The sequence below is a fragment of the Poecilia mexicana genome, unplaced genomic scaffold (assembly GCF_051168715.1).
Source record: "Poecilia mexicana isolate PSO_F unplaced genomic scaffold, ASM5116871v1 scaffold_5, whole genome shotgun sequence".
NCBI classification, from domain to species: domain Eukaryota; kingdom Metazoa; phylum Chordata; class Actinopteri; order Cyprinodontiformes; family Poeciliidae; genus Poecilia; species Poecilia mexicana.
In genome coordinates this window covers 22,873,719-22,886,031 of record NW_028263374.1, presented here as the reverse complement: position 1 = coordinate 22,886,031, position 12,313 = coordinate 22,873,719, and positions in this window count along the sequence as shown.

Here is a 12,313-nt window from a genome sequence, read left to right as displayed (position 1 = left end):
ACAGGAAAAGAAAAAAGGTCAGGTTTGGCAGAGACGGAGAGATGCTGCTGGCTCTTTTTATTGGCTGTGAACAACGACTATAACACAGATGAAGAAATTTGGCATAAAACTCTCTTACTTTCTGCTACCAGGTTCTTTAGACTTTATCATATGAAAGTTGAAACAGAGCCAACAGCTGGACGCATTCTGGTCAGATTCTAATTTTAACTGTTTAACTTTGGTATTCTGAGCGGGATGAAAATGTGTGCACGAGTGTTTGTGTGTGTGGTTTGTTTTTCTGAGCTGAAAAAGGAATGCCAGGGAAACCCCAAACCACCCAGTTTGTCATCTCGTCCCATACCTTACTCATTTTTGCCTTCCCTGTCATCTGTCTCTTTCTCCCCTTTCGCTCGTTTTGCCATCTGGCCTCTGTGAACAGACGTCTGACAGAAGCACTCAGACAACTCAGCATTAATGTACCGCTCGTTATTAATGGTGCTCCTTTTATGCTTTTAAATCCTGCTGCAGAAAAATTTCAGTGACAGTTTCAACACTAAAGACCTATAGAGAGGCCATAAATAAGATTGTTCTCAGAAATCCTTTATATGCAAGTTATGACAACTAAAAAAGAAATAAAGAAAAAAAACTTCTGCTCCACTTGTTTAAAGAAGTGGAAAAAGTCAAGGAGAGAAGATGGCATAGTTGAAGTGAAAGTCTCTTAAAATATATATATATTTATTTATAAACATACCCTGTTGGTTATTTTCTTAAAACAGAAAAAAAGTGACAATAGTATTGTCTTCAACAGTAACTACAGTAAAAAAAAAAAAAAAAAAATCAAATGTGAAAATAATATATTTCACCCATAGTGACAAATTGGACTTCAAACCATTAACTAAAGTATGTCAATTTAATTCTGTCACCACTTTTTATGTCAGATTGCTCAGAATGGTGTTATCAAATTAATCCATGTCTCTGTCGGCTTCTGAGAAATGCATCAGCTCCTGATAACATGGCTAACCCTGCAAATTCATTATGTAAAGATGCAGTTTTGGTCGATACAGATCAATACAACATTAACATCTGTTCTGTGACTAAAACTTGTGCAGAAATTAACAAAATTTTAATATTGCTTTAAGTTGTGAAATCTGTTCTAAAAAAAGATGTTTCCAAGCAAAATTGGACTATAACTTCTTGGTGGGGTTTTAGCAAAGCGGAAAGGATGGTTAACTAAACAATTGAAAAATTGTTGGTTTTGTTCTTGTTGCCTTCTCTGCCCCATGTCAATTTGAGATCAGGCATGGTTCTTAGCCTCAGTTGCCTACTAATATTTCTATCAATGTAAGAATGTATTCAATTGTGGTGAATATCCCTAGAGTAAAAACTTTCTGACTGAGTAATGTGACTGGAAAAGCACCAAAGAAATTCAGTCCATTTTCCTAGTACTGGAGATAATGGATGCATTCACCAAATGGGAGGAAAACAAGTATTTGTTCAAATTTATCAGTTATCAAATGATGTAAAGCTCCTATTCCTCTGAATGAAAAGGAATGAGTGGAGGTGGGCGTTTGAACAAAGTGTCCCGTTAGAGTCTCCCATTGCAGGTTCTTTTGGGCATGTTCGCTGGGTAAACCAATAACATGGAAGACATATATTCTTCTTGACAGGAAAACCTATGACTTACTTGGAGGGATTGCAAACTTCTTCTAGGTTGGTGTCTCCTTAATAATACCCTGGGATGAGCTGGGGAGAGTTTAAGGGGAGATGGAAATGGCTGAATTTCCCTCCTGAACCTGTTCCTTCCATATATAGTATAAGACAATGGAAAGATGTAACAAAACTACGTCTTTTATTATATAAAGGACGTATTTTGCTCTCTTGTCACTGCATTAGAGCAATTTTACCATTTATGGATAGGGAGGGGTAACTGACAATGAAATGAAGAAGAGTGCATTACTGCTATAGATTTTACTTAAGGTATACACAGACAACATTTAGGTCAAGAAAGTTGTGTGTATTTATTTGCTTTTTATTCATTTTACATTAATTACAAAAACATAACAAATTAATTTATTGTACAATGAAATGATCAAATCAAAGCAGGAATATTTTGGTTATTTGCACATGACCCTGTTTTCCTTAGCTCTGGTTTGTTCCTTGAGCAGCCTAACTTTTTGTTCAGTGATTTATGGAAACACAAGAAGTCAAAATAAATGAGAGAAATAGAGTATGAGACTATAAATCACCATCATCACAAATAACTCAGAGATCAGTAATTGGCAGCCAAACCTTTGGTGGAGCCAAAAAGAAAATCCATAAAAAAGGTAGAAAAAAGAGAACTGTGAGAAAAAGAACAGAGACAAAAAAAATGACCCAGTAAGATAATACTACTGTGATTAGTCATGCCATCCATACTCTTATAAAATTACCCCACATACGCTACATACAGCCAGTCAAGCAGAACCATAAATGGATATCCCTGTCTTTCTTCTCATTTATATTAATCAAAATGAGTATTATTTCTGGACAGATTTTATGTGTCTCATACAAAAGAATGCTTTATGCAAATACAGATAATATTCCACCAGCACATTTCTTTTTTATCTGGCAAAACTCAAAATAGAATCTATCCATCCATCAAAATAAAAAAATAAAAAAACTTGAAAAGTGCAAGTAATCTAGGGACACCAGGTTATAATAAGACATAAATATTTAGGTTATTTGCCAACTACATTAACACAAGAAAAATAAATAAAGTGACTTATGTCCTTCACAAAATTATTTCAAAGTCAAAGTGCTTTGAACAGTATTCAGGTGATATGAGACTCAACACAAATTACTTAAGAACTTGTAAAGCATATTGGTGAACCTCGGAGGGGGAGGCTTGGTACAAAATATCATGCACACACACACACACACACACACACCTACACACACACCCCCACACACACACACCCCCACACACACATAAATCAATTAGACTTTAAAATAATTTACTTTGATATTTAACACCTTAAAATTGGGCCTCTGAGGCCGAAATTTGTAAGCTTGGAAACGGCAACTCTGAGGAGGACCTGTGTCCGTAGGCGGTGCTAGAGCCACCCAGACATTTTGCACAACTAAATGGTTGCCATGGGAGACAAACGTATTTCTCAAACATGAATGAAATAATCAAGGCAACAGTCTGGGTATGTTCTTGATGATTACAACATGATGTAAAGCTCAAAAAAGTTGATTTTACATCATACTGTCCCTTTAAGATTAGACAGTATGATGTAAAATCAACTTTTTTTTTATACAAAATATCTTTCTCTATCTCACAAAGCTATTTCAGAATGCAAAGCTATTCAGAATAGCTTTGTGAGTTCGAGAAAGATATTTTGTTTCATTCTAAGAAAAATCTGCAGAGTGTATGTGCTAGTTGTAGGTGGGACTGCTGCACTTTCTGCTGCAGGCTGTAAACTAATTTAGCGTATGCAAAATTATGCCTTGGGGAGTAACGTCTAATTAACTCTGTAGGTGTACGCCTTTTCAGTCAAACATATAAAGAAAAGCACCTTATGTCAAAAGTTAAATTCATTATTTATTTTATTGCTTTCAATTATACTCTAAAAATCTGACAAAACACCAACCACCCTTTAAACTCTTATGTATGGACCTTCTGTGACAAGTTTTCTATGTTGTCCAAATTTTAAGCTTTTTGTGATATATCAAATAACAAAGAAATTAAATACACCAATCATATTAGCATACCAAAATGTCTATCCCATCATTTCATCTAAATCTCAAATTTATTCTAGCTATGCAAGAACACATTAAGTACAGATTAATGCTATGAGTGTTTTAGTGAATTATCATAATTTGATGTTGCATTATCAAAGACACAAATCCTCAACCACAATGTTTGAGGTTAGTAAAAAGACAAACAAACTGCTTTTAAATATTTACCCTTCCCTTCTTTCAGTTTGAGTTTTTATTTAAAAGAATAGTATAGGATAAATATTTATACTAATTTCACAGATCAAGTCACATGAAAGAAGATCCTTACATCCGTCTCAGGTCAATAAAGCAGGCAAATAAAAATATTCTATGGAAGCCCGTTTCCGCCACTCTGTTAAAAAAAAAAAATAATAAAAAAATAATCTCATTATAAAGAGATACTGTCTCATTATATTGAGATAGTATGCTTGCTAACATAAATCTTGATATGCTAAGTTGAGCCTTTAAAGTCTACAGTTCAGATTACTGGAGTGTCTGATCCTGGCATCACCTTGTTAGAAAATCCACTTTGGAAAAAATTAACAACTGTCTTAAATGTCTCTATGTGTGGAATATCCTCCTTGGCTGTAGAATGATGGCTTTTCAAATGGGCTGTTACAGTTGATGAAAAACACACACACACACACATATATATATATATATATATATATATATATATATATATATATATATATATATATATATATATATATATTTATATTGTTTTTAAATTTTATTGTTTTCATAATCGTTGATAATTTCCCCCCCATCCCCCTCTTTTTCATTTGTTTATCCTGGTTGACATGTTCTTCTGACATGTTGGTAATAAGTGTGTCTGTTTTTTTAATAAATATTTTCTGCATATCTGCTTCAAGGTGTGAAAAAAAACAACTATTCAATGTGATGTCTGTGTGCACTTTTATGAGTAATTTTTACTTAATTTTAGCACCTGTTTGAACTAGTTATATGGACTCACATGGCACTTTATCAGGTACTTCTGGCTTGTATTGTCTTTGGTCATCTTTTGTTCTGTGTAAAAATCCCAGTTGATCATAAGCTTGTGAAATATTCACACCAGCTTCTTTACCACCAACAACCTTTTGAAGTCACTTAAATTTCCCCGCAACTTAATCAACTTAATCAACTTAATTGTTCCCCATGCTAAAACTGTTGTCCAAACAGAAGACAATCCTCATCTGCTGCTGCCAATCAGTCATGGAATTAGTGATCCACTGGCAAGTGGAGGCTGACACTCTGAGCTTTTTGTGGACAATGTCTGGGTTGATGATTTTGAAGGCTGAGCTGAAGTCCATGAGCAGGATCCTACTTTAACACCCAGGGTAGTTGAAGTATTGAAAGACGAAGTGTCGTTCAAAGCTAACCATATCATCTGCTGACCTTCTTGGTCAGTAAGCAAACTATAGGGAATCCAGCTGGGTACCTAAGATGTTTTTCAGATGCTTCGTGACCACAGATGTCGTAGTGACAGGACACAGTCATGTTTCAGGGAGTCCAAGATGATGGAGGAATGCTTGAAGAAGAAGGGAACCTCACAAAGCTTCATAGACTTGTTGAAGAGCTGAGTAAAGATGGGGACCTGTTGGTCAACACAGGTTCACAGAAATGAGGGGGGAGAAGTTGTCAGTTTTCTGACATTCACAGATACTATTAACATCTTCCTCGGAGATCTTCAGTCCATTATGACTGGATGCAAACATTGGTAACATACAAACACTGGCTTTATGCAAACATATGATTCAGGGGGTCTGAAGAAAGGGAGGTGGTTAAGTTGTGGATGAGATGTGAGTAACAGCCTTTTAAACCTGTGGTAGAGGCTGTTAGGGTCATCTACCAAACATGGATTATGCTCAGGGGGAGGGAAAGGGCTGCAGGTGTTAACAAAATTTTATTTTGAAACGATTCAAAACTGATGTTTTGGGTGCTTTTTACCTTCTCATTATAGCTGCCCTAATCTTCTTGGTAAGTTTGTTGGCCTGCTCATGCAAGGCTTGGTCGCCGCTGCTCTAAGCCTCTTTCTTGGTCTGACGCAGATTACTCAGATGTGAAGGGTAACTATGATTTATTGTCGTTGTATTGTGTGGAAGATCTGCACGTGTCCTCAGAAAAACTAGCCAAACTTTTGCCTATGATCATGATGTATAGTGCAACCCCATTCTAAACTCAGAATCGACACTGGAAGCAGCGGATTGTTTTTACAGTATCAGGAGAAATGACCAATATTGATTGGTTTATATAAATCCACACCATATTGTAACCTTCCCACAAAGCTAAGCATACTTAAAACAAAAGTATGCTTAAAACAAAGAAGATGTTAATGAAAAGAGTTACAACTTCTCCATTCATCACAATACAGTTGAAAGGGAATCTTTGTTCTACTGCAATGCAGGGATGATGCATTTTATGTACTGTAAACTGTGCGGTAAATTTTAAGCATCTGTTGATTTCATTTGCTCCTGCTCGTTTATATCTGTATTTGAGTGAAATCAATTGCTGTGAGAAAACATTTAAGAAAGGATTATATTTCTTTATCGGACTGGTCTTGTTTACATTTTGCTAATGTCTCAAGTTCAAGATCTGCAACCATGATTCAACTGTTTGATGTCATGTGGTTTAATGTGGTGTGGTTCTCGAACTCCCTAACTCGACTTCTGTCTCAGAGCAACCAGAACTCGGACATATCTGTATAGGTACATGGTGTTTGTGGTTTATGTGTGCAAGCACTCTTCATTGGTAGCACATGCAAACACTGACTATACGCAAACATAAATCCTAACACACTCACACATACACACACGAGTGCATGCACACAACTTCCCTTGAGGTCCTTTTGATTGACAGTGCCTGCCCCAACTAGGGATTATGGTGGAAAATTGTGGGGTGTGTAGGGGAGGGGTGACAGGGTTTAAGGCCAGGGTGAGGGAGAGTGAGAAAGAGGGTCGGGGATTAGGCCCACTGAGCTTCATTAACCTGAATGTTTACACAAGCTGATCTCTCGCAACAAGACCCTTTTTCTTCCCACAAGTGTCCCCTTCAAGAATATGCTGCCCCGTCCTGCATTTATTCAATACAATTGAAGCAACAGTTTACGTCCTGCAAGTGAGACATTTTTTTTTTCCTGTCTACTGAAAATCTTTATATATCCATAATGCTTTTAAATATTCAAAGGTTTTAATTAACATTCAAGAATTTCTCTAAGTTGTTCTGGTTTGGAATACATTTTAAATGCAAGGGATAATAATGGAAGAGTAAATTGATCCAATGATAGTTTTTTTCTAAAAGAGATTTAAAAACACATGCATTTTATGAAACTACTGCTTCTTTTTTCAGAGGTTTGTTGAATGTGGTATTGATGTCATGCATGGCATCCCTCTGAGAGACATGGATTTGTCAAATGACCTTTTATTGTTAGCTCTTCAAAAGATCTGTGCTCAGAAAAAGAATCCCCATTTGTTTTTGCTGTTTTTTTTTAAATCACATTTTAGCATTCCGGATTATAAAACCAAATGTCATATCAGGCAAAGACAATCTGAGTGATTTTAATTCTTTTTACTTAGTAAAATAAAATAAATATATCAAAAAAAAGCATGTGCAAAGTAATTATTCTCCGAGCCAAACAGATGGCATGTTGAAGTTAATTCTTCTTGGTGGAATTTTCTTGGCCATATTAACAAGTTACAAGCATGAATATCCTGTTTAGGGCCATGCCATAGTTTTAACCCACTTGACAATGAAAAACTTTTTTTTTTAACCCTGTAAAGGAGATCTTGCTGGTTTACCTCAGATATTTCTCCTTCTATGTAAAACATGTGCTTAGGATTAAGGTCACAGAAAATCCAGAGAGATTCACTTTCAGCATATCACAGAAAGCAGAATTCATGATCCCAATAAGCATGGTCAATCCTGAGGCAGGAAATCTCGCCCCAAATCACAAAACTACCCTCAACTCTTGGCATAATGTTCTCTATCTGAAATATTGTGTAAGAGGTAAAAGTATGAACACTTTTGCAAAAACAGTCCATACTTATTTCATTAGTCCACAGAATATTTTTTCTCAAGGTTTTAGAGATCATCAAAATATATTTTTTTGACAAAGACGAAATGGGACTTTGTGTTCTTTTTGGTCAGAAGTGATTTACAACTTGAAACTCTCCCACAAATACTGTTTTTGCCCAGTCTCTTCATTATGTTTGAGCCATGAACACTGACCTTAGCTGAGGCAAGTGAGGCCAGCAATGCTTTAGATCTCGTTCTATGCTCTTTTGTGACCTTCTGGATGAGTTGTCAATGTGCCCTTAAGTAATTTTGTTAGCCAGCCACTTCTGAGAAGGTTGACCTTTGTTCCATGTTTCCTCCATTTTTGGAAACAACCCCGTGGGGAGTTAAGCCACACCATTTTTGCCAGGAGTGTCTTATACCTTCTTTTTGCACTGACTCTAATTGCTCAATACTTGGAAGTGTGGCCAGGATATACTGAACGGCTTTGTTCTCTTCCTTCGACTGCCACTGCCAAAACTACAACACTATATTATATAGCAGTGATGTGATGTTCACAAACAATCTGATTCTTTTGAATGGCTCTTTACCATGAGAGGTAGGACTTGAGTCTCGGTTAGTGAGAGATGTTCTTTGTGTTTCGCAACTTTGCTTACTTACAATTTTCTATTTGCTTTCATCATGTTGGCAGACGTGCGTGGCTCTGTGTGCAACCTGGCTGCAAAGCTGATGCAGGCTTCATGCAGTGAGAGAGAAACGAAAGACGTCACAGTGTGCTCACTTCTTCTTGGCTTCTTCTGACTTTCTTCTTGCTTGTTGTTCCTTGATTAATGTTAATAGATGAGTGATGTTGAGTGTTAGTGAACTGGCTTAATTGTTATAGAAGAGGATTTTTGGTTTTTTGTTTCAGCCAAAGCAACTCAAGTCCATTTTTTATCTTGATTGTTTGCTACATTTTCATTTTATTTTGTTTCTATCTTACAAATAGAACAAAAATGTTACTAATGCCCACAACCCTTGCAGTAAAAAAAAGAAAAAGTCTTACTTTTAAAATGCTATATTTTATTAATATAAAAATATATCCAGAATTTATAATTATTCATGATTATAAATTATTTTAAAATAATAATTTATATTATTAGAAGTATTAGAATAATATAATTACACTATTTTTATTATTATTATTATTATTATTATTATTATTATTATTGACCCAGTTTGAATTCAATTGGAGAAATCTTGCTCAATGGGAGAAATCCAAGATAGAGCACTGAAGGGAGATGAGAATCGAACAGAGTAGCTTAAGAAGGCAATGGCCAGGCTAGTTTCAATGCATTACTACATAATTTCATACTAAAACCCAAAGGAGTAAAGAGCCAGTATATTAGTGCCAATCATGAAGCAGACTTCAAACACATCAGCTTGTGCTTTCATTGCTTCTCTCCAAGGACCTATTTAAGGTGTCCAGAGCTGTGCCTAGGCTCCAAAGACAACACTGGAAGCTATTTGCTTCTCAGATTAAAGAGACTGACTAAGATAGCCACCTGAGAGCAGTAGTAGTAGGACAAGCTCCAGAGGTTTCCCCCCAAAAGGGCAGTTAAGAGAACAGAACTGCCCATAATATTTAGCATCTCCCGCATGAGGTTGTTTTCTCTCTTCACTGAGGTGGAAAAGTAAATTAGCGATCACTCTGTGTCTGGCTCTGGCCGTGACAAACTGAAAATGGTACGTTGACAGGCACAGGATTGCTTTCTTTCAAGAGCTGTAACTAAGGGGACATGGCTTGTGCCTAGATAAACACAAAGCAGTCCAGAACTCTTACTAAGACAAGCAGGTTGTGGCGTGTATTTCAAAAGTGCAACAGCATTGAATCGGCTGGCAACTGAAAGTCTCTCTGCAAAACCCTCTTCTTTTTAGTGCCATGTGGGTCTGATTTTTCACCTTGAATGATTGTGAGTGCTGAGGAGGTTCACGTTGAGTCCATGCCTGTTTGACAAGATGCTGATTCTAGAGACAGAAAAAAACGGTAGAAGAAGGAAATGCTTTAGACGGAGAGAAAAAGACCAAGCCAACGAGAGCCAAATCATGTCTGCTTAGGACCAGCCGTCTATACAATCTTAAACAGGAAAGAGAATGTGGGGGAAAAGAAGGGGAATGAGATATTGGAGAGGGGTTCTGGGAGCAGAAGAGAGAAAAAACATTTTAAAGGGGACATCTGGCTTTGATTATGAGGGGGCAGTATGGACAAGCTTGGCTTTACTGCTTGTTTTGACTGGGCTTTTCAGGGGAAGTTGATGTTGTTTGTTTTTGAATTGCAAGTGGCTTCTTAATTGATGACTATAACTAGGGAGACAACAACTGAATAAAGAAAAGACAGTTTTGAAATTACATTTGTCTCGTCCTCATAATCATTTGCTAAGCATATATTTTTCCCCCCAAAAAAATGTTAAAGATCAGTACGGCAGACTTACTGCTCAATGTTCTGACCATACAAATGAGGAGGAACTGGAATCCAAACATTCTTATCTGTCAATTCTTTGCTGACATATTGAGTGTGAGAGGAACCTCATGGCACAGCGTCCCGCACCACTGAGTATGAATAAACCATCAAGCACAGTGATTCAGGCCAAGCCAAACTTAGCACACAAGCAGAGCCAGACTTCATCTACAGAAATGTCTTTCCCTAGAGTCAGTTGCCCATCAACCAAAGTTAATGGCTTAAATAAACATCATGCAATGATTCCTCTGGCCACTACTTTTAGTTGCTAGAGTTACATACATTTACAAAGTGGAAGATACTGCAGGTTAGAGAGAATAAAGATGTACAGCAAGGTTTGGGAGGCTGGTTTGGAGAGAAATTGGAGACCACAAATAGGCTGCTGGTTTTCTACAGGACTATAAGGTTGTGATGATGATTGGAAGCGATATCTGCTTCTGCTTCTATGTCAGACGTATAACTGTCAAGGGAGTTTGGGCCTGGGTTTCTGGCAAGAAAAACACGGAAGTCAGACAGGGACAAAAGAATGATTAAGACTGGCATAACTTCCTTCTGGATATTATCACAAAATGTATTTATTTTGTAGTAAAAAACTATAAAATAATGCAGCATTCTAAAAGCAATTTTACCATTCTCTGGTGTGTGGGTAGAAAGGTAAAATTGAGTCTGTGTTCAACCTTGTTGGAGACAGTTTAAATATTTTTAAACTCATTAATTACTGCTCTCACTGTAGATATGGACAAGTTTATCTAGTACACATTTTACTGCCATTTCTTAGCTCACAATCAACAGATACCTTCCTTACTTTAATTAATAGTCTCTTTTTTTCCCTTATTTGTAAAAATGGCAAAGAGAAACAAGTCTCAATGTAAATTAAATAAATGGTCTATTAAGACCATTTAGTACCACTACTTTGACCTACATTGTATTCTTTTGAAATAACTCTACTCTTACTGAAACCATTTTCTTGGAACTCTACATGCCTCAATTTATTTCACTGAATGAAAAATAAGTATGGCTTACCCAAGCATGCTCAAGGCAGATGTAGACACACACCCAGTCAGTTTATAGTCAAGTGAAACTTTTTCTATGTACACAAGCTAATCTGCTGAAACGTTATTTGTATTTCTTTTCTATTTGACATGCATCATGTGGCATTTATAATGCAAACTGATACACAGCACATAGGTATAACTCACACTCACCCATGTCAATTTGTAAAGGTTAGACTGAGCCTGCGTGCTGTTGTTGCACAACACCTCCCCCCCCCCCTTCTCTCTCTCTACTTCCTCTTCTGAGAGGAGGGAGATGTTGCTCCCAGCTCTCCGTCTAACGGGTGAATTGAGTTTCCTAAATCTGCCGAGATTTACCCTACCCAGAACTGAAGTAAACTCTGTTTAAGCTGGGTGCGAGAAAGACTAGCCTGGTTTCTAACGACCTTCATCCAGATGTCCCACCCTTTTTCACCCTGTGAATTAGCCAGATAGAGTAGCCCGGAATCAGCTAGTTTCACAGAGCACACCTGTTAACGGTCGCTCTTTCTCTTATTACAACTTGCACTTGTTATTGAACCAGGTTAGTTTTAGTGACTCGGGCGAGTCCCAAGGGTGTTGTTTTAGTTTTGGCTAAAAGCAACCTATAAAACATTTTCCACTTTCTCCTCCCAGAATCAAACTTCATAGCTATTTTACAACCATCAAAGAACTTTAAGGTGACTCATTAACTGAATGTCCACAACATCTTTTAGATTTTCTTAATGCTAATTATTTTATTAGTAAGGCAATTTTGCAAGGGTCAGTACAGCTTAAATCAGTAGCAGAAATAATCAAATAAGTAAAATCAATAATCTAGCCTGTCTTTCCCTAATGCTGACACTGTGAACTAAAAAAGATAAACTTTGAGAGAGACGGACGGTGTTTGGCATTTTGAACCCCAGAACTGGCCTGATGATGAAAAAGGTGTTGCAGCAGCAGGAGGCTCCCAGTACAGGAAGAGTACTGAGTCAGAGCGGCAGGTCTCGGGCCTCAGGGTGACTTCCTCATGCTCGTAGCGGCCCTCTCCTTC